Raw genomic sequence first — 24,025 nt, forward strand, 5'->3', positions numbered from 1 at the left:
GAGAAAAGCTCCACAATTAAAACAAGGTTAAACATTTAAGCAACAATGCATACATTTTAGTGTAGTAGAAAATACAGCGAAAAAAAAACAGGTAAAAAACAAATAGCCTAAGCTATATATTCATATTTTTTTTTTTTTTTTTTTAAGAACTTTCTTGCTCCACCTATCTAGGTTTCTAGACTCCCTGTCAGAGGGAAACGTATTCCTGGTAACAGTGGCCTTAACTCCTTTAGGGCCCTGAGAAATAACCTCTGGCTCAGCCAACGGGCTACTGAAAAGAAACAGATGAGAATCAGGGACTCTAATACCTGTCTGGTTTCCTGGGTGCAGGAGGAACCGAATTTTGAGTTAAGGAATTTTCCAGAAAAACAACTTCCAACACGGGGGAATAGCAAGAAGCTTATGCGGAGGTAAATCCAGAAACTCCCTAATCCGTTTGTTAGATTGGGGATAATCCGGACTTTCCCCATTTAAAATGTTCCCGGAGGATATTTAACGTAGCACCAAAAGAGAAGTCCCTCTGGAGGAGAGGCCGAAGGAATGGATGACTCTGCATCTGAATCCTCAAAAGGAGAAAGCCTGAGAAAATTCCTCATCAGCAGAAATGCTGGAAGAATCAGAACCTAAACAGGACAGAACCTCAGGAGAAACATCCCTAACTCCTTTTAGGAGGAGGAGGCTGAGAACACCTAACAGAGTCAACAAATCATTAGCCATTTTAACCATTTGGGATTGAGGAGAACGAGAAGAAACCGGAACCTGCCTGTTCACAGACTTACGAATGGAAGATTTACCTGCAAGGATGAAGGACTCGGGAGGCCTGGCAACCACGTTGCAGCAGAAGTCTAAAGAAGTTTGCTGTCAGAACACAAAATGGAGGCATCGGACACCAGAGTCAGCTTAGCGGTTCTGGCTCCAGCAGAAAAGGCGACTGGTTGGAAGGCAAAATGGAGGCCTAAGGGACTCTGACAATCAAGGCCTGCGGTCGTACATCTGCGGACTGCAGGGATTGCAAAGGCATCTCACTGACTACCGCCTGACTGACTACCAACTTATCAGAGGACTTCGCTTTCTGAGACCGGTCGTGGTCCTTATCCTTATGTTTTTTCGGAATATACGAAGCATGAAGACCGGCAGACACCATACCAACGAACTAAGGCCAAACTCCAAAATGCCTAGCCAAAATCTTAGCCCGACGACGGATAGTACGCGGATTAAAGGAGGCACAGAGATCACAATTGGAAATATCGTGGTCAAGGCCTAAACAAATAATGCAATAGGAATGAAAATCTCTATGGGGAATCTGCTTTCCACAGGTAAGGCAATTATTAACTTTCTGACACTCATTAAGGCAAGAAAAGAGGACCCCCAACGGGGTTACTTGGCTGTAGTAGACTTCAATGCTTGTAGTCAGAAACCAAAGGTAAACTGCCATCCGGCACTCGTGTATGAAGAGCTTCTGCTTCGGGCTCTGCGGCAAGGAAGATCGAGGAAGTGACATCAGCTGCCTCCTTTTGTATCGGACACCTTTATCCTTTACAACCGACGGCAGCAGAGTTAATTTTTACTTACCTTTGGTATTCTGGCCAACCGAAGGCTACCGGGAGCCAGATAACCCATTAATTAAGACTGCAACAGTGAAACACTATTAACATCCACTGGAATTCCTGCAGTCAATGGATCTTGGTTCTTAAAACACCCTACTGAAAATCTTTTCCATTTTGAAACTAAGATTTCTTAGGATTTGGTTTGCTGGCACACTGCAAAAGGTGTGCGAAAGGAATTAGAATCCTATCACCTACAATGTTAGCTGCAGTGTTGACAGGTGTGGATATATCAGGGATCCTTTGATCTGTGTTAGGTGATCCACTCTGTGGGATAACTTGTGGTGATGGCCCTTGGCTAGAAGGAGAAGGGGGAAAGTACAGTTGTGTACACTTGCCATAAATGTAGGATATCTGCCTGCAGGTAGTCCTCAGTCGGCCCGAATACCAGAGTCTTGGGATTTGAGTCGGATGCTGTTGCCTCTTCCATGACGTCAGGTCAGACGGGTATAAAACATGCAGCAGACGCCATTAACGTCAGTTTTTCTTGCCCCAGATGTCAGGAGTCCCCAAAATAGGGAGCAATTACATGGTGTGGAACACTTCCAGTAAAAAGTAAATACCATAGCCATAAGATCCGGCCAAAAAGAGGACTGGTAGAAAGCATAGAAAAATCAGGGGACTGGAAGGAGGGTAACCAGGACTGCAACAGTGAATACACTAACATCGACATTTATGGTAAGTGTAGAGAACTGTACTATGTTCTTCATGTTTCACTGTTGCAGTCATCACACCTGGGTTGATTCCCAAAGCTGACGAAGGGTGGAGGCAGTCAAGAAGTATTAGGGCTGGCTATTAGGCCTTGTAAGACTGTTGTGGCAAAACCAGCTCTGGATTTAGAAAATACAGGTAAGTGGCAATGCTTGGTGAAGGTGATGACTGCAACAGTGAAACACGAAGAACATAGTCCTGGACAAAAAGACGTCACAAGCAATATTTTTGGTTGGTCCTGTTAGATTTTGAGCAGGACTTTCGGGATCAGAGGAAGGGGAAGGAATGCATACAGAAACATCCTCATCCATGAGGAGAGGACATCCACTTTCCCAACCTGAGGAATTGGGGTTCTGGCACAAAACTTTGGAAGCTGTCTGCTGAATGATGAGGCAAATGAATCTGTGTGGAGTACCGCATTAGTGGACTATGTCCAGGAACACATCCTGTGAAGCCATCCATTTGAGGGACTGGGTCCAGGATCTGTTCAATGAGTCAGCTATAAGATTCCTGTTGGAGGGAACGTACAATGCCTGAAGTGTCATGCTGTATTGGGCTGGGAATTATCACACTAGAAGTGCCAGCCTGCAAAGGAGGCAGGATATGGTCCCCCCTTGCTTGTTCACATACCACAGTACAGTCATGCTGTCAGTGAACTGGTTGAGGGGGCCTGGACAAAGGACAGAGTGAAATGGTTATAAGGTTAGGAGCAATGTTCACATTTCCCCACACATTGTGTTCCTTTTTCTGTGAGGGAGACCACCTTCCCTGAACTGGAAGTTCACCCAGGGCCATGCCCCAGTCCACATCTGATGCACCTGTGCAGAGTTCTTGGACTGGAGCGAGAGGATGTAGGGGTAAGTCCTGGGTTTAGGTTGACCTGTTGGATCCAGTGGAGTAGTTTCCTCTTCAGACATGGGATGAGAGGAATGTGGTATTCTAGTGGATGGGAGTGTTGGGTCCACACAGACCTACAGTACCACTACAATTTTTTCATGTGGAGTCTTACCAGGGGTACCATGGAAATGGTTGAGGCCCAAAACCCTAGAACCCTGGGGAACTCCCTGGCTGTGGTGTGGTTTAAGGGAAGAAGAGTATGAAAGGACTACAGGTCCTGTACCTTTTGGGGGTAGCACAGACCCTTTCATTAAGGGTATCTGGATTTGACAACCAAAGAAAATATGGTCTTGAGACAGAGTGAGGACTGATTTTCTGAAGTCTATTGTGAATCTCAGCTTTCCCAGGAGGGAAATTGTAGTTTGTAGGTTCCCTAGAAAAGCAACAGGTATTGCAGCCTGTAAGAGTAGGTTGTTCAGGTAAGGAAAAATCTGGACAACCAGGAGCCTGGAATGAGTAATCACTGGAAACAAACATTTTGTGAAAACTCTCAGGGTTGTAGAGAGGCCAAAGGGTAATGTAGAGAAGGGAAAATGCCAAGAATCCACATAAAAATATTTTCTGTACCTGAGGTGAGAGCTGGGATGTCAAGGTAAGCATCTTTTATGTCTAGAGAGGCCATGAATCCCTGTGGGAGCAGCAGAGGGAAAAGGGTTTGAAGAGTTAGCATTCTGAAAGAGGGAACCTTTAAGAATACACTGAGGTGTGACTAAGTCCAGGATTGGCCTCTAGGGACCATCCGTTCTGGGCACTAGGAACACTGAGTAAAATCCTTTCCCCCTGGAGGTACAGGGAACTTTCTGAATGGAGCCCTGTTGTCACAACTCTGAGGGGAGCTCTGGAAAGAGGTGCAGTTGGCCTTGGGGAGGCTGGGGAATGCACCGAAAGGTGAGGGTGGATTGCCAAACCATAATGTAGCCCTTTTTGATTATAGAGAGGGCCCAATTGTCTTGGGTAATACTTTCCCAGGTCCTGAGAGCATTTGAGAGGTGGACAGACAAAACAGGACATTTGCAGGGTAGTCAGACTTCCTGCTCTGTCAGGAAAGGGCCGTTTTTGTTGGGAAAAGCTTGAGAAGCCCTAGTCCTCTGTGGTCTCCTACCTCCTCTGGAAGCTTTACTGGGGTGGTGCTGAGAGCTGCTGTGAACAAAGACAGGCTTGGAAGGAAAGTTCCTATGGAACCTAGGCACAGGAGAGACCATATGTTTCACCTCCTTAAGTTCTTTGGACTTTTCCTGAAAGGATTTAAAAAGTGAAGCTGCAACTGGACCGAACAAGGCTGTATTGTCCGGTGGGGCATACATTAATTTAAATTTGAAGTCATTCTATAGTGGCTGAAGTCTAAATCAAGAAAATCTGAGGAGTGACTCGAATGCAGCTGCCCCAGCACAAGCCTCAGCATCATAGCTGCATTTGATGGAATGTCTTGCCACTTGGGAAGAAGCTCTTAAAAGATAGGGCCAGGTTTTTTTACCCTCAGAGTCTGGAAGGTCTGAAATATAAAATGCTCAGGACAGCACTGACAGTATTTTCTCAAATAAGTCTGACACACTTGATGGCCCTGAAAGCCAAAGTGGCAAGAGTGTAGGGCCTTTTTCCCCTAGTCTTTTAAGGGTTCTACTCTCCTTGTCCGAAGGGAGCATTCCTGAATGTTTATCAGCTGTAACAGAAATGACTGCTTGTTCTGCAGCAGGGACCTACAGAGAAATTTACAATCCTCAGGAGCTTTGTAGAAGCATTTTGGCTTCTTGGGGGCTGGGGCCTGGGAATCTGGTGATTGGAAGGCATTATTAAAAGCATCTAAAAATGCTGGGTACATTGGTGGCACTGCAGAAGAGCTATAAAGGTCAACTTGCAGTAGTTGGTACTACCTGTTTTGGACATCTGAAATTTGGGAAGTATCCCACTTTAAAGTATTCTCCCATTTTCAGGATGGTTTCCCCAAAGGAAATTTCTTCCATAGGGGATTCTGCACCTACCGACTCCTATTCAGGAGAGACATATTCCTGAAGAGAGGGAATCTGTGTGGAGTAATCCAAGGATTCTTCATCCAAAAAGAATTCTTCAGATGAGTCATTGTCCCTAACCCTTTTCTGAGAAGGATGAGAGGAAGTAGTTGGGGGTATGGCTGAGTAGAAGGCTGCTTGAGTACCATGAAGGCCTGCCAACCTGCAGAGGCCCCTTCAGGAGTGGATACATACTCTGTCATTTGTTTTTTCTTAGCAGGAGACACCATCTTATGCAATGTCTGAGGACTGGATGATGGCCTGTTTTCGAAGGTTTCAAGCTTGTCTTCAGTCACTGATGTGCACGTTAACCCCCTACGGCCCTTGATGCATTCGAGCCTTGGTTCTCCCTACATGTCCCCATTGTATGTCTGTTCCACCTCAGCAGCCAAATTCAAGATGACCTCAGAACTAGGTTCAGCCTGTGCACTCCATGCCAGAGCTGGACTTGTCCCCAGGTTGACAAACACCTCAGGAGATGCGATGGATGGTGGAGGTGCAGAAGGTGTAGGCAGAGGTTTTTTAGCCCTGTGCTTCAATGGCTTGGTGTCAAACACAGAAGTACCTTCTATGCACTCAGCTAATAGTTTAAGCCACTGGTTTTCAAGACAGATGAGAGATGAAAGCATACTACTAAGGGTGTCAGGAACGAAAGATTGAAATATTGCACAACTTGTGGTCGTGGTTAGGGCCTAGATAAGAGACACTAGGTATGGCAGTCCTTATGTGGAATTTGTCTTCCACAGGGGCATCCTGCCCTTTCTAGATAATATACCAAAATAGTAAAAGGGAAAAGAAATATTTGCCAATGGGGCACTTGCCTGAAAATGCAGAGTTGTAAACACTGGAAATGACCATACCAATGGTCGGAACAGCATAATATCTGGCGGCAGAAAAGTTCTGAGGATGGTACATGTATACGTCCCTTTTACAGCCTACTTCCGACGGCAACTTACGTGCGACATACCACGTACCATACAGTAGTAAAGACTTTTGTATACTGGCCAACGTAGAGTTGCCTCCTGGTGGAGGAAACTACTCAAGTGAAGAATATTCCAGCAAATGAACAGGACAGTCTGTTCAAGTGGTCTTGGCCCAAGCAATACAGAAAATCGTGTGCGTCAGTGAGGACGCTTATGACCACCTTTTGCTTTACATTTCTTAAACCTCAAAGGGCCTTTTTCAAATCTCTTTGAAAATATAAAAAATTATTTTTTTTCCCCTAATTTTTAAAAGGACAAGGGAAACAAGGGCAAGGGAGGAAAAAATAACACAAGAGTACACAAACGTCTAAGGAAAAAGTTACAGAAAAAGAATACCAGCAATGACATATAAAAATATATATATTTAAGTATATATATTATACACACACACACACACACACACACACACATATATATATATATATATATATATATATATATATATATGAAGAGTAATTACTGCAACAGTGAAGTCCGATTTGTCTAATCATTAGCCTTTTGTCTAATCATTAGCCTTTTTTGTCACCCAAAAGAGACTTTCTTGGCAGGTCACAAGACGGACTTCTGCTCACAGAGGGAAAACCCAATATACTCTAGTTCACTCTAGATCTCCACAGGGGTCTGTGCCCTTAGAAGGCAATCCTCCAAGTAAGGAGGAATATGGATACCCTTGGTTGAAGAATGCAATCTCTGGGACCAGACATTTTGTAAACTATGGCTGCAGTAATTAAATCAAAAAGCAAGTGTTTAAAGGGACGATCCCACATCACAAACTTTTTATGTGTTCCATCCACATCAAAAACTTTTGATGCATCCCATGTCCTCTGAAAATGTGAATATAGAGACATAGGTTTCTCGGAGACTTAAAGCAACTATGAATGGTAGTAGGGTCTGCAGATTTTGCATTTTTGAACTGTTTAACCTTGACCAATTTAATACGGGTCTCCAGAAGCCCCTCCTAGATACAAGAAACCACATTGAACAGAAACCTTATCACCTGCCCACGGAGAACTGGTTCTAGGGTCCCTGCATTAACATCTCAACAATGGAAGATAAGGGGTTCCTAGCCTTTTAAAACTAGTGGCTTGTGAATAAGAGAATTTGGACAACCCAGTGGTTTATTACATCTAATCAATGTTAAGTGGCCAACTGGCCTATCAGTGCAACATAAGGGTGGGCAGAAGGGAACAGGGCTTATATGTGGGTTTAGTGAGAATGGAGAGAGTTTATGCTGTATTTTGGGATGCAGTGGTGAAATGCACTTCAACTCCCTGGCCTCCTCTTGGTCCTTTAATCTTCTGACAATGTCGTAGAAAGTATAAATTCCACTAGCTAAAGGGCTATTAAAATTGAGCCATCAAATCCCCGCAGAAGGCTCAAGTCAACTGCAATGTTTTGTGATGACAGACCTTACAGCAACCAAAAAAGCTAATGGCACAGCATCATACCCACATTTTCCCATCTGTAAAGGTATCTGGACTTGGCTGAGGACAGAAGCCTAAAGTTTCATCCTATACACTCCATGGAGTTGCTTCAGGGCACATTCTTGCTATTTCAAAATGTAGGTCTGGCAACTGAAGGTAAAAGGCTATTTTGTTCCTAAATAAAGTACAGTTGTGTACCTACCATAAATGTAGATGTTAGAGTGTATTCACTGTTGCAGTCATTACACTTGGGTTATCCTGCTGGCAGGCTACCCGCAGTCGGCCAGAGTTCCAAAGTCTAGGTCCGGCGTAGGTTGCTGTCGCCTCTTCCCTGATGGCAGTGCGCCAGGGGTATATAAAAGATGCAACTGACGCCATTGTCTTCAGTTTTTCTTGCCCCAGATGTCAGGTGCCCCAAATAGGTAGGCTGAAAAATATAGCAATAAAAAATGCATGCACAAAAATAACATTTCCTTCATCTACAAGCAAATACACCAAAAAGGTTGTATAGGATAGAGAAGTACAGATAAGACCCAGCAAAAGAAAGGGGGATGGTGGGAGGGTAACCGGGACTGCAACAGTGAATACACACCAACATCTACATGTATGGTAGGAACACAACTGTACTATGTTCATCGTGTTTCACTGTTGCAGTCATTACACTTGGGTTGAATCCCAAAGTTGAGGTTGGGTGGCTGGGCCTAAATAGAATTAGGAGGGGCTACAAGGGCCTACAGAACTGCAGTGGCAAAGCCTGCTCTGGATTTAGAGTAGAGAGGCAAGTGGTAGTGCACGGTGAAAGTGTGCACTGAATTCCAGGTTGCAGCCTCTAAAATGTCTTTGGTTGGTACTCCTCTGAGGAAGGCTGCTGAAGTGGCTGCTGCTCTGGTATAATGTGGCCTAATGCCCTTAGGCACTGGCTTGCCATGTTGTGAATAGCAGAAACTAATGCAGTGTCCTATCCATTTTGAAATAGTCTGCTTTGAAATGGGCTTTCCTTGTGATCCTGCAGCATAAGCTACAAACAGTTGCTCAGTTTTTCTGAAAGCTTTTTTGTCCAAATAGAAGCGTAGCTGTCTGTGTATGTCCAAAACATGCAGAAGTCTCTCCCCTTTATTCTGGGGATTTGGATAAAATGTTGGCAAATGAATGGTTTGGTTAAGAGCCACACTTGATACTACCTTTGGCATAAATGTTGGGTTTGTCCTTAGAGAAACCCTGTCCTGATGAAAGGTTCCACTGCCATTAATGCCTGTAACTCTGAGACTCTTCTTGCTGAAGTTATTGCTAGGAGCAGAGCAGTCTTCCATGATAAGAATTTTATGTCAGCTGTATTGGCTGGCTCAAAAGGAGGCAGTGTGAGCTTTTCTAAAACAAAATTGAGGTCCCACGTAGGTATCGGTGCTCTTCTTGGGGGTCTTATGTTTTTTGCCCCTCTGAAGTACTGTCTTAGTAGTGGATGAGAGAAATTTGGAGGTTCCGTATTGTAATGAGCTGAAATGGCAGAGGCATGGATCTTAATTGATGAAAAAGATAGGCCTTTGTCCAGCATCTCAGTTAGGTATTGTAAAATCTGAGGTATATCTGGAACAAGTGGATAGAGTCCTTGTGCCTGGTTCCAAGCACAGAATCTCTTCTATTCTTCTGCATAAGATTTCCTAGTGCTGGGCCTCCTGGCTTCTAAAATGACATCCATAACAGCTTTAGAGAGAGGTGTGGTCTGAGTGGCTATATTATCTGCCATGCGGCCAGATTTAAGGTTCTGAGTTGACTGTGCAGAATCTGATTGTTTTGTTGAGTCAGAAGATGAGGAATTTGAGGTAAAGGACAGGCTGGACCTTGAGACAAGCTATTTAGGATTGGGTACCAGTGCTGGCGTGGCCAATCAGAATAATTTTTGGCTTCTCTCGTCTGACTAGGAGTACCTTGGGAAGAAGAGGCAGTGGAGGAAAGGCATAAACTGTTAGTGTTTTCCAGCTGAATGATAGAGCATCCACTTTCCATGCTTGTGAGTGATAAGTTCTTGTGCAGAATCTCTGTAGGTGGCAGTTGTGAGGGGAGGCAAAAAGATTTATGTCTGGGCGTCCCCATTTCCTTGTTATGCTGAAGACCTGTGGATTTAGTTTCCATTCATGAGGATCCATGAGATTTCTGCTTAGTTCGTCTGCCAGAGTATTTTTCTTTCCTGGCAGGAATTGTGCCTGCAGATGTACTTGATAGGTCAGTGCTGTGTTCCACAAAGTCATGGCTTGCCTGCAGAGGGGGTAGGAATGTGTGCCCCCTTGCTTGTTTATGTACCACATAACTGTGGTATTGTCAGTCTTTAGCAATAGTTGACCTGGATGTACCAGATCCTTAAAGGCCGTCAGGGCATGCTGTACAGCTAGCATCTCTTTTTGATTGATGTGAAGATGCATTTGTTCCTTGGGCCACGTGCCCTGAACACATTTTCCTGCCATGTGTGCCCCCAGGCATAATCCGATCCATCTGTTATTGTCTGCCTGGCTGTGGGTAAGGTGAAAGGCTGTCCCTTGTTGTGGTGACAGGCCAAGGCCCACCATCGAAACTCTTGTTGCAGGCAGGGAATAAGATACTGTTTCCAGGCTGTGGCAATGTTGAGTCCAAACACTTTTTAGATAGTTTCCTCATATGGAATTAGTAGAATGCAGGATGCCATGAAGCCCAGAGCCTGCAGAATTTTTCTTGCAGGGAGCTGGGTCTTTGTTGCCATCATTTGAAAGTAATGAGTCAGTTGCCTTTGCTCGTCTGGCGTGAGATAAGCCATCTGGGCAGTTGTATTTAAGCTTGCACCCAGGAATATTATCTCTTGAGAGGGCACTAGTTTTGACTTCTTTTCGTTTACTGTGTACCCTAGGCAAATTAGTAATCTTTTTACAAACGCCAGATGCTTTAGAAGAATGTCCTTGCTCTCTGCTTGAATAAGGCAGTCGTCCAAGTAGGGACATATTTGAATTCCTTTTTGTCTGCAACATGCAATTACTGGTGCCAGGCATTTTGTGAAGACCCTGGGCGCAGTAGATAAGCCAAAGGGCAGTGCAGAGAATTGGTAATGCATTGAGCCAGCTATGAATCTGAGGTATCTTCTGCAAGATTGTCTGATTGGGACATGCAGGTATGTCTCCTTGAGGTCCAAAGTAACTAGCCAAGCCTTCTTACCCAACATGGGTGGAAGTTGCTGCAGTGTTAACATTTTGAATTTTGGAACATTCAGGAAAGTATTTAGGATTGACAGGTCTAGTATTGGTCTCCAGGCTTTGTCCTTTCTGGGTACCAGGAAAAGTCTAGAGTAAAATCCTTGTCCCTGTTTTTGCTGTGGTACTCCTTGAATAGCTCTTATGTCCATGAGAGCAGAAATTTGTATTTTGTGCTTCTGCCCATTGGTTTTGTGGCAGGTCTGGCATACCTTTTGATTTTGGAAGGGTGTGAAAGTGGAACCTGTAACCCTGAGAAACAATATTCAGTACCCATTTGTCCTGGGTGATCATGTGCCAATTTTGTGAGGAAAAGTGCTAGCTTTCCCCCTAAGGGTGCTGCCAAAAGGCAAGTGCTTGGCATTTGTAGAGGAAAGTCACTGAGACCGTTTCCTATAAGGTTGTGATTTGTCTTCTCCTTTGGGGGCTGAAGCTCCCCATTGTTTAGGTCTGTATGAGCCCTGGGGCTGAGATCTGCCTCTTGGGCGTCTGCATCTGCCTCTTTGTGGCCTGACACCGGAAAGGACCAATTTTTAGACGGCCAGTTTCTGCTAAATCTAGGTGGCTGAACCTGTAAGAAATCCTTTACTGTCTGCATTGATTTTGCTTTATCCTCCATTTTTTTTTAACACCTCTTCTGCCTTAACACCAAAGTATCATGCTGTAGTGGAGCATCCAATAATTTTACTTTATCATGATCAGGTACACTTTGTTCTTTTAACCAAGCATGCCTTCGAATGACAGAGCCTGTAACTGCGGCTCTGCAAGAAGCCTCTAATGAATCAAAACCACATTGCAAAGTATGCTTTCCCACTTGTTCAGCTGCATGCAATAAATCCTGCATTTCCTTATTGTCAGGACATTCTGAGTTTGTAAGCATGTTCTGTTTTAACAACGACATTAGATATTTTTGATATTTAAGCATGTGAAACTGGCAGTTTAAAGCCCTTACAGCTAAAGTAGCAGAAGTGTAAACTTTTTTCCCCCATCAATCCAGAGCTCTGGAATCCCTATCAGACGGGACAGGTTTTTTTGCAGTGGAAGCCTTAACCCCTTTGCGACCCTGAGAAATTGTTTCTGGGTCAGCAGCAGGGTTTTTATAAAGACATTTATGAGAGTCTGGGACCCTGTAGTACCTGTTAGGCTTGACTGGTGCAGGGGGTAAAGAATCAGGAGGCAAACTGGATTCAGAGAAAACATCAACAATATCAAGCACAGGAGGGACAGCCAGGGGCCTGTGCTGAGGCAATAAAAGAAGTCTCTGAGCCTTTTCTTGGATTCTGAATAATCCTGGCTCTCCCAATGGAAATGCTCCCTCATGGTGTCTAAGGTTTTCCCAAAAGAGTAATCCTCAGGCAGAGAGGCTGAAGGTATAGATTCTTCTGCATCAGAGTCCTCATAGGGAGGGAGAGAATAACCCTGATCTAAAGAGGAATCGGAGGAAATAGAACCCTGGTCAGAGGAGTCATAGTCAGTGTCTTGCTAGGCCTATTATCAGGAGGGGGATGGGAACCCCTGAACAAAGTAATTAGGTCCTCGGCCATTTTAAGCATCTGTTTCTTTGGCATGGATGACTGTCCAGGAGAATGCTGTACTTGCTTCCTTGTCTTTAATGGTGTTTTTGACTTTGCCTTGGCTGCTGTAGTGGACTTAATAGTAAGTTGTGAAGGTCTGAAAACACCCTCAGAAGCAGATGCCTGCTCAGCAGCTCCGGACCCATCTGAGGGAATAGTTTTCGCAGGCCCAATACCTTGAGTTTCCAGAGGCCTAGGTGTCTCCACGTGGGAGTCGGATGCGGCCTGTGGCTCTGAGGTAGCGGGTGTCAGGGGCTGTGAAAGCACCTCACTGAGAACCGACGACTGGCCTAGAAGAGGCTTTGTTGGTTTTGGACCTCGGATGCCTGTCCTTTTCTTTGTCTTTGCATTTTTTATGAATTCCGGTTGCCGGTTGTTCCGATAGCATTATGTAGTTAAATCTTCGGCCAAAGTAATGTAAAGCAAAATCAAACAGACGCTTAATAGTGCATTGGTTGAATCTAGCACAAAACAGACAACTAGCAACGTCGTGGTCAGGGCCTAGGCAAGGAATACAGTAAGCGTGAAAATCCTTATGAGGTATTTGCTTCCCACAAGAAATACAATTAACTTTTACTGACATCGGTCTGGAGCAAGAAAAAGTTTCCCCAATGGGCTACTTAGCTTTATTGAAGACTTTGGTTCTGAAATTCGATTTCGAAAATCTCAGGAGTCAGCCGACCGGCACTTGCGAACTGCTTTTGTTTCGGGCACCGTGCGGCAAGAAAGACTGAAGAAAATGGTGTTGGCTGCATCTTTTATACCCCTGGCGCACTGATGTCAGGGAAGAGGCGACAGCAACCGACGCCAGACCTAAACTTTGGAACTCTGGCCGACTGCGGGTAGCCTGCCAGCAGGATAACCCAAGTGTAATGACTGCAACAGTGAAACACGAACATCCATCATATACATATTCCCAGAGTAGTTTTACAACTCTCGCCAAAGAAAGTAGCTAAACACCAAGCTTTTGTAAGGCTGGTCATTTTGTAGTCCTGTGTGTTATAAACACTGACAGACCCCCCCCCCCCCCACTCATTCTGAGGTGTCTAAGCTACCACTGCAATCCAAAAGCATTTAAAATACTTCAAAAGGACTTATCCTGCAATTCACTAGAGTCTACTAGGATGACTTATCCTGAAAGTTACAGAAATGCATTATGTTCTTGCCATTTTTGCTCAAAATGATTTTGCAAGTGCAGTACAAAAAAGTGCAAACATCTGTTAAAGAATGTTAGTTTTTAACTGACAAATGTCTTCACACATTACACCTGTCACACTTCTGTTTCACTGCTACTCCTTAATTTATATTGCAGCATACTTACGTCATTCTAAACCATAATACCCCAGCATGACATTAGCAGCTGTTTGCAAATCTAGCTTTCCATGAAAATGTTGCGGAGACAATATCACTTAGAACGGGATCAGTATGCAAAATATGTAGTTGGCTGTTTGGTGATCTAAAAAGATCGCAACCATAAGTGCGACAACCCTACTGAAACTTGAGTATGCAGGACAAACCAGGACAAATTAAAATGTTCAGCTTACCAAGATAAAGAATTATGTGCAATGTTGGTTGCTTACACTACTTTACATGCAAGAATTAGAGATTTAGAAAAGTCAAAAAAAATTCTCCTGTTATTTTTTTCATGCCCCTCCTTCCCAAATCAGGACTGCTCTGCAGAGAGGGGCGGCAACCGTATCAATTAAGTGCACTAATACCATTACGTTGCAGTGAAAACTGTGGAAAACACCAACAGCTTTTTCTTGTGGCAGCTGCTGAGCTCCTGAAATCTGGGTAAACTACAGATTTGTCTCTGTGATTTGCCTTGCAGGTGAAGACAACTTAATCTGCAAAGTGAGAATTAACCTTTAAAAAAAAAAAGAGTGGGTAGGCTTTCCCTTCCTTTAAATTTCAAGTTTTATAAAATACAAGCATATTTCTGGTACCTACGTAATACTAGATCCACGATGTATGGAGAAAATCAACCCAAGGGATATGTTAAACTGTAGAAGGTAGAGTTTCCCTTTAATTGGGGGTGGGTAGGAGAGGGCAATTTAACACTGATCATAGGAACACAATGCTACAATAAGCAGGAGTGGCCACTAATGGAAGGCAAAAGCTCCTAACAACTTCTCCCAAAAAAACTAGAAAGCAACTACTTGTGACACAAGGTGCATTATGTCTGTATAGTAAAGATATAACAATTTTAAACTGCGAAAGCAACTGTCGTTTAAAAGGAAATGTAAGTTTTTTTTTTTTTTAAGAGCAACTCACCTGGAGTCTCACTTCGTAAGCAGCAAAAAGACAATCCAAGTATAAAGCAGAGGATACAATAAACAAACATAACACACCTTAGTGAATACATAGAAATATTGGAGAAGCCATCCTTATGCTTTAAAACAAAGGCACTCCAACCTACAAAAGGTCTTAAAAAACTTGCTAGAAATCATCTCCATCTAAAAAAAAAAAAAAAAAAAAAAAAAAAAAAAAGTGGGCTGGCAAACTTATGAAATGATCACTAGCAGCAAGCTTTGTCCTTTGCTATGTCATCCAAACTAATATAAACAAACATTTCACTAGGAAAATCAAATGAAAATACCAATTCAAACGTATGATGCATGACTGAAATGGAGTGTTTTTGGCAGACAGTGTCCAAAAGCAGCCTGACAGGAGGAAATGCCTGCAGAAACCATGCAGAAATTCAGCTACAGTTTTTTTTGCTGCACTGCAAATCTTGACCAGCACAGTGGCAACATACTAAACTGTTATGCATACTGGAAACAATCTAATTTGGCAATCAGCAACCCTGGTGAAATGTACCACAACAAAAATGTATTACAAAAGATTTTATTGTAATCCCAGAGCTAATATACATGATGTTTTTTTTTTAAAACTTAGGCTAAAATGGACCTAAAAGCTAATACGCAGAGCCATGTTAACTTCTGGAGAAGGCACATCAGGATCTTCCCTAAAATGGAACTTTAAAAACTGTGGAGATCCAGTTATGATAAATTACATCTAAAAAATTAGTTTTAAGAGAAGGGCTGGAATTTGGTGTGTACTGATTCTGAAACAGCACTTCTGGGCAAACTCCCAACATGAAGTTGGCCATTTAGAAATACAGTTCAAAACTCAAACCTCTAAAAACGCACGGAAAATAAACTGCACGGACATGTCCGCATATGAAATGCATTCACCATATGAACCAAATTTTTGGAGTGCAACACCCATCACTCTGCGATACGTAATGCAGACGCCAAGCTGGAATAAAAATTCTAGAACCTATCCCAGCCAACTGTACTAAACAACTAGCTAGAAAATTTGATAAATGGGTAGGACTAACAGGGCTAAACCTGGAAAACATGGTTAATAAAGCTGCATTGACATTCAATCTGCCTTGTCTCACGTTAAGTGTATTAAACGTTTTCCTTAAAGACAGGCTTCTTACAGTGGATGCAGGAATCAAATACTTCAGTTTTGGGCTACATACAAGAGTAGAGGGCAAATTAGGCTTTCAAAGACTCGAGTTTAGACAGGAAATAAACTTTCAAATTTTCAGTTCTAGAATGAGCAAATAAAACTAAAGCATACCTGCCAATATAAATTCAAAAAACCCTATTTAAGTAACAAATTTGTCAAAATGGCAGTCAAAACCAGGCAGAAACTGTTTTTAAATAACTGTACAAACTGTGCCCCCTATTTACATACTTCAGTCTATTACATGGGTAAATTTAGTATATACATACACACACACACACACACACTGCAATACCCAGAATTAAAAATTCTAGGCATGACTACAGGACCTTAAGACTTTTGTGAAGAATTTACAATGAAGCGTCAGACTGAACAAGTCAAGCAAGTCAGGCCTAGGTAATTCAAGAAAGCCCAACAATGACATTTCACCAATTTTAACAGTAAAAGGTGAATGAATCCATTATACACAACATTCAAACACTTAAAACAAACAATACAACCTAATTAGCTGCAGCCCTCATTTCAAAACTGTTCAACTATTACAGAGTTCATTAAAGCTTTTACAATAAATAATCTACAACATACTATTTGACTACAAAGTACAAAACCTTAGTTTATTACCTAAAGATTTAATCAGAGATTCAGATCAAGCTGAAAACAGAAGTTAAGTTTCATGCACAGTGCATTGCTCTTTAAAATAAAGCAGAGTAATACAGTTTTGAAAACCAGCTGCAGCCAATTAACATGTTTTTCTAAACTAAATCTTTTTGCACAAAAATGTATACATTTCACACACTATAGCAAAACCCATCAATTTGATTTTAAGGCTACAAAATGTTTACTAAGTCTGCAAAACAATAAACATACACCCACTACAGTTCAGTGCGAGTGTGTGAAATTCACTACATTAATATTGTCAGTACCAAGAAAACAGGACTCAAAAGTATTTGTACAGATTAAAATGAGAGTTTGTAAGGAATCCATTGGTAGACTAACAAAAACTGAATGAGCTTAGAAGCATATTACATTAATTACAACAAAAACCTCCATTGAGGTACTACCTTCAAGAACTTAACAGCTTTACACATTAAGCCCCATTAAGCAGCTTTTATTACAATACATTAGCTGTAATCAGAGATGCTTTTTACATAACAATTTTGAAACAAACTATAAAAACGTATAAGTCATTGTTTACACATCTGTCAAATGTTTAGAACCAGTAACAAAGTTGACAAAAGCTATACATTTTTAATCACACAGGATTTTTTTTTCAAATAAAACTGTAGCAACATAAAAGAGTAGAGCTACTGGTTACCATATACGCAGATTTGCTTTAGTCAGACCTACTGCTGTCCATTTTAATCCACGAGTCAAACATCGTGTTCAGTCAATTCATGTGATGAAAACAGATTTGAGTTTCCTCATGTAGAACGACTTCTTGGCTTCTTATAAATTCCTCTTCCTTCAGCTGCAATGTGTCAAAATTTGTGATGTAGATTTTGCTACTCCCTAGTTTTACAAGCAAAACAACCACTATCAAAGAAACTTATGTACATGTTTTACAAATTTAAATGCCACAACTTAAAAATACTACTCCTTGAGGAAGATCCTGGACAATAAAGACAGATAATCTTTTTTTTTTTGCTTTTACAAACAGTGAAAAGACCCAAGACTTCACTTTCCAGTACGTTTCAATGCAGGACTGAATATCACTATGGAAACTGCCATCTAAAAGACATTTCAAACAAGTGCTTCCAATGGCATAAAAATGAATACATATATCATACATTAATACACATCTACACAACCTATGTACAATATACATGCATACAAAACCCAACTTTTAGAATACATTTCCACATGCAAACCCAAACGCAAGTGACTTTTTGGGAACGTCACATTTTCTTTTAATGATCAAGTGCATGTGTAAGGTACACTCCAACCCCATGGGCAAGTCAAAAGATAGACAGCATTGTACTTAACATTTCATGTCACCAAATGTTAAAACTCACTGTTAAAGGGTATGTGCTACAAGTGCCATCTCTAATTCAGAAAAGTTACACAAACGAACAAAATAGATACAAACACTAGAGTATCTTAAGCTGATCCAGACAAATGAACTACAATTTACATTTTAAACATTAAAAAAGATAACTTACTACTTCATTGAATCATCACTGTTGTGTACTAAAATGCATACAATTTTACCAAGTTGTGTTAAATCTACTTACAAACTTTTTGGTTGTTAAACATTCAAGGTATCCAACTTAAATATGCAATACACAGTACAATTTAATATACAACAGTAAACTTGGAAGTCATTTAAACAGTTTGGCACTACTGAAATATGGTGATGCTGGAATATTCAAGGATATCTTAATTATGTCTTCAACTTAAACCATCATGTGTCAGTGTGTTAGATGTCAGCTGGATCTCATCCACGTTCTGGTTTTATCACACTTAATTCAGTCAACACTACTCAGGCCCACTTAAATCTGTAAATGTATATATAAGGCAGACAAAAGACTGCAGAACCATAGTTTCTTTTGCAGGGAAGATGGACAGTGGTGCACAAACTTGGTATGAGATAACTCACACTACCAAATCAAAGTCCAACATCTTACAGGATTTTAACTACATTCCTCTACAAATTACTGTAAAAGGGCAAATACAAGCACAGTCATACAATTTAACAGATGCAGTTCTAACTTCCAGAATGGCTGACCCAAGCAAACAAAATAAAAAAATGCAAATTTAATACCGATGAAGTGAAGTCAGCTTATTCTTGTACACTTTGAGAGCCCAATATTAACTAAGGCAAAGTAATGTTTGCTTATATTTTTGTTATATGATGAATAAAAAGCCACATCCATTATTCACCAGTGTAGATAATGGGCAACCAGACAGTTTCAATTACCTGCACTTTATAGTAAAGATATTGTTTAACCTACACTTTTCCTGGTGGTGAGACCACCAATGAACATAAGTGTAGTCAAAAATAAATCCAGACGAGTTTTACCAAGAAACTGCAGCTGCCTGAACTTTTTTTTTTAAAACATTCCTAGCATGAAATCTGAAAAAAAGTATTTTCCAACTAGCAATACAAAGCAAAAATTCCCCCCTAAAACAGTTCTACTGCTGGTCTGGAGGTGGAGATATTCATTCTTCTCCCATATAAACAGCAGGTGTCAATAAGATAGCCCTAGGAGTTAACTTGGTAGTCAGGAATCTGGGAAAATATTTATGACAGTAATCTAACCTTTGACCAATATGTGGCTAACGTAGTAAGAAAATCACTCCATCACCCAGCTTACGAGTAAGGGCATGGCATCCAGGTCCAAAGAATTCCTAATGCCACTACTTGGCTCTTATCAGATCCATCGTTGACTAGACTGCCCGCTTCAATATGTACCTACCCAGACATATGTAACAGCTGAATACCCATAAAGGTTCCTTACCAGGACAATCTATGGTATAAACATTGTCCTATATGGATCACCTTAAAAGCCCTACCTATACTCTGTCACCTACAGGTTACTGTGAGGTGATCTATGCCTGGCATACAGGACATCCGTGGACCCAGCTCTGATGGACCTTTTGTACATCTGCAAAACAATCAGCATCAGTATCACTAGATCCAAGGATTTCAATTTTGCCTGTGACACAAGTTATACTGGCATAACAAATTTGTCTGAGGATTCCCATGCTACGCTTCACATGGATGGGGAGCATGTTCCAAAGTTCATTCCCAACCCTATTTAAGTGTAAACTCTACCAATGGTGGGAATTCTGAAATTCACCCCACGTCTGGCCCCCATGTCTCTGATAGAGGTGCACAGTAATGCAAATCACCCCCACCACATAACCTCTAGAAACTTCCTAACATACCCCTTCCTAATAAACGTCCATGACATATAGGGACACAAATGGGTTGGATTGCACAGCTAGGCTTAAAAACCCAGGGCCTAATATATACTCATGAACCTATGAGCAGTACGTAACTAAGGACAAGTGGTACCACAAACAAATCAATTTTTTAAAGCTCCACTACTGGTGGAGGTCATGGTAGTATAAAGACTAGCAGGGTAAACCATACTTTCCCATCCACAAGTCTTCATCTTACTCTGTGGGGAAACCCAGATGTTTCAAAGCAAGCCATGAGATAATGCCTCCAATATGCCATGGGTCTACAGTGTAGGTCTTGTTCCATTTGGTAATTTCTGGCACACTGCACATGGGAATAACCCCACCAAAGTGGGCACTTGACCCCAAAACTACTTCTGTAGAGGTTATTCTACAGGATCAAGCTCCTCAATCTTCCAGACATTGAGACAGCTACACTGAGAAGGAATCTCAATTCTGCTTCTTGTATCCAGATCACAGGTTTTGGTCACTACTTTGTTCAGTACAACAGACGTGGAAAGAGATCAGCAAACAGCTTCGTTATGACATCTGCCACTTCCCCACTATAACTTGCTTCAGTGATTACAGTACTGCTGCCACCTACTAAAAGTGTCCTCAAGGTGAAGCTAGCACAATATGGATGAGTGTCCACCTCATCTTCTGGGTGCAGACAGAACAAACGAAAGACTGGAAGTTTTTGAGGCATCTTACCTCCATACACAACTTTCAAAAACAACTCATTTGGAGTAATTATCCCATCAGATATTCAACAGACAAGAAAATAATCTCAGGGCACTCATTTGTCTTCTGTAAAGAGTATGGTCAACAGGGGCTGACTGACGAGAGTATTTATAGTCAACTCACTGAGTGGCAAGAAAGCCACAACTGTGCAAGTAACATTTTAAGATACTGAAATGGGTGATTGTTGCAGTATTCCTTACATATGGGACTCCACTGCTATGTGTTCCACTAGAACAGTCCAGAAAAGTTCAGAAACCTTCCTCCTGGTGCTGCATATAACTACCCTATAGCATGCCCAACAAGATACTGCAAGAGGACATGTACGTTTGCTCTTCAGAGGCTACTTGCATCTCAAGTCAGAATGAGAGGCAAATCCCAGACTGGTAAATGGGAGGATCTGAGGATGAGAGGGAGAAGCCATCCCTCTTCTCAAATCAGATGTCCAATAACCTACCACCTAGACCTAACCAAAGGGGTGTAAGGGGGAGGGAAGAAATTCCTACAGTTATAGGGCAACCAGTGCAACAGGAGCATGGTTCACCGCAGCCATAGGAAGAGGAAAACTGGCAACTATAAGGGGAGGTGGGTGAGAAACACTACTGCATTATCATTTATTAATGGTAAATCACCTACGCAGTTATACTACTTTCCATTAAATCACAGTATTCCATACATCTGGAACTACTCTCAAAGCTTAAGTAGGCTGGGAGGTAGAAATAGGTTTAACACTCACTAAGCCTTTCAAAGCCACCTTGGCAAACCCAGCCTTGGACAGTGTCCAACTTCTGACCTTTGGTTAAAAAAGTGTGGGCAGATTACCTCTCGAACTGTGTACTCCCACTGTGCATGCAAGCAGTTTTCCTTTACTGCAGTACCACAAAAAGATACAGTTGGAGACCACTTTCAGAGATTTGACTGTCTCCCTATTGATAGAGGAATGCGCTGCTCCTTTCTGAATCCTTTGTTCTCCCTTGGCAAAATCTCAGCTGGCTGTACACAGCAAGGGAATCTATGAGGGGTTAAAAAGCTGGGAAGTTCACAGGACTGGATTAGAGTGAACTCTGATAACACCTCAAGTAGGAAAGAAAAGATAAGTCATGTGACTCGCCCTGTGTTTGGGGACGTGCACACTTCAGACACTACTGGACGAGTTAAGTGCCACGAGAAGAGCTGCCTTTCAAGTTAAGAACGAGATTGGCCAAGAGAATGCTGGCTCAAAAGGTGCCCAAATCAGGTCTCTAGCACACAGCTTAGGTCCCCACAGGGGGGATGCACTTCAAAGCCATATATGAAAGGACTTTTCGACTGGGGCACTGCCATCTAGAAGAGGATTTGGGAGATGCAAACAGAGAGCAGACAAACCTTACAGGAAGTATTAGCCTGTAGTATATTTGAGAAACCAGGGCTGCTTCATCTTGAATTACTAGCCTTTACCTCAGCATCAAAAGACTATCTTCTTCTACTCAAGAGATGAGATTTCCTAGTGATAGGTTTTCTAACTCCCTTGCCAGTACTCATGTCCTCAGTGTGTGCACTCACTCTTCTAGGAATTAGGGCTGTAGGGCCTGGAAATGGGACACAGGAGAAATCCCTTGCCTAGTGTCAGAAAATTCTAAGCAGGGAAGTGGCTGGCACTGCCCTCTTACTTCCCTGAGCAGAAAGTATAGTTGTGACTTACCATAAGTATCTTCAGTAACCATTTGAAATATATGGACTTGCAAGAGTGATCCCTGAAATGCAGATGGAAAGCCTGATACAATGGACTTGTACATACCAAGTTCGAGATGGCCATTTCCAAGAAAATTTATTTTCTCAGAAGTATGGCCATATTGGACTAGTTACAAGTTCTGGGTGATGGGGACTTACCTCAGAGGTACAAGGGGGGGGTTTCATCCTTGCAAAAAGAATTTAAAAGCAATGTCAAATATTTGTTCATCACCTGGATTTGTCTTGTGTTCCATTAGCACGAGTGCCAAGATTTCAACAGAAAGCCAGTACCTTCACTGATGCAATACCACCTCCTCAGGAGGTCCGGCTGGGGAAGCCCTTGGCCAGCCTGAATACAAGTCTCGAGTCCTCTCCTAGTCAGGCAGACACCCTCCCCCCTCAGCTGTCCCCCCCCTGCTAGCCCAGCAAACATCCTCCCCTCAAGTTGTCCCCCTCCTCCTAGCCCAGCAGACACCCTATCCTCAACTGTGCCCCTCCTCCTAGCCCAGCAGATGCCCTACCCTCATCAAGGTGCAAGTGCTCATCAGCAGGCACAGCAGTCTGGTCTTTCTTGCTCCCCCTGGAGCAAATCCGTACTATGAGCCCTAGGCCAGGAGCATGAAAAATACTGCCCCTTGCAGGGTACGATTAGGAAGACCTGAAGGGAGAGCTAAATAGGAAGGGCACCTACAAAGGAAGAAATAGGGATACCCAACTCAATCTCTAGCTGTAACACAATAGTTAGAGAGAGGGAAAGACTGTCAGTGAAAAACAAGCATCCATATTTACAGTTGTACAGAACTGTACTATGTTCATAGTGTTTCACTACTACAGTGAAAACTCCTTTGGAAGATTATCAAACCTGAAGGATGGGTGGATGGAGAGATGAAACTATGAGGCCCTGCGGGCTGAGGCGAAACCAGCCCTAGCCCTGAAAGATAAAATGTAGTGTATGGCAAAGTTGTGGATTGATGGCTGCCTCCAGAATTTGCGAGTGGGCAATCCTCTAATGAAGGCAGATGTGACCCTTGTAGAATGAGTTCTAATACAATTCAGTACCTTTTTGCCATAACTAGCAAAAGGAGATAGAATTACAGCCAAAAAAATGACTGCTTGCTTACTGGTTTGCCCAGTTTGTTAGGAACAAAGTCACCGAAGTTGATCTCTTTCACCCTAAGATGTCTGTACACATCCAGGGAATGCAAAGTTCTCTCTCTTTTTCATCCTGTGGGTTTAGGAAGAGGTCAGGAAGTTGGTTGCATTTCGGTTCAGCGCTGTTACCACTATAGGCATGAAGGTGAGGATTAGTTCTCAGTGCAACTGTTTGGGTGAAACCTGAGGAACAGCGTTTCACATATTAATGCCTACAACTCAGATTCTCCTAGCTGAGGTGATGGCTACTAGGAAGGCCATTTTCCTGGAAGCAAAACGATCAAATGGGGCAATGACGTACACATAGGTCAAAACCCAAGGGGATAATAGTTAGAAGAGGTTGCAGGCCCTTGGTCTGGCAAAATACAGTAAATGTTTTCCTTTACAGATGTACAATATCTTGGTATTAGGATATCTAGCCATTCATGTAGAAAGCCCTAGTCTAACAGCTGATCCCGGGGAAGAAAGCTGGCAGCTTCAGTATGTTCAAGATAGGTATGATGGTGGCTCTTCGCTTTGGGTCAAGAGGTGGTCCTCCTGTAGTTTATCTGCTTAAGCTGCATAACAGAACCAATGCTGCCTTGGCCAAAAAGGAACAATTAAGATCACCCTTGGTGTCCTACCCTCAGATTTT

General features: G+C 42.4%; 1 protein-coding gene across 9 annotated transcripts in view; it reads right to left on the reverse strand.

The window, feature by feature from the left end:
* The window catches only part of CPSF6 (cleavage and polyadenylation specific factor 6), a 1,684,023-nt gene that overhangs the window by 377,876 nt on the left and 1,282,122 nt on the right, over positions 1-24,025 (reverse strand). For 6 of the 9 annotated variants that reach the window (XM_044088008.1, XM_044088016.1, XM_044088013.1 and 3 more), the window contains one exon: positions 15,243-17,397. The exons of 2 other annotated variants lie outside the window; for them this stretch is intronic. The gene's annotated coding sequence lies outside the window, so the exon portion shown is untranslated. Of the gene's footprint in view, positions 1-15,242; positions 17,398-24,025 lie in introns of those variants that run through there. One more of the 9 variants, XM_044088009.1, reaches the window with a different exon arrangement.

Source organism: Protopterus annectens, chromosome 11.part0 (genome assembly GCF_019279795.1).
Source record: "Protopterus annectens isolate FY-2018-M chromosome 11.part0, PAN1.0, whole genome shotgun sequence".
Taxonomy (NCBI): Eukaryota; Metazoa; Chordata; order Ceratodontiformes; family Protopteridae; genus Protopterus; species Protopterus annectens.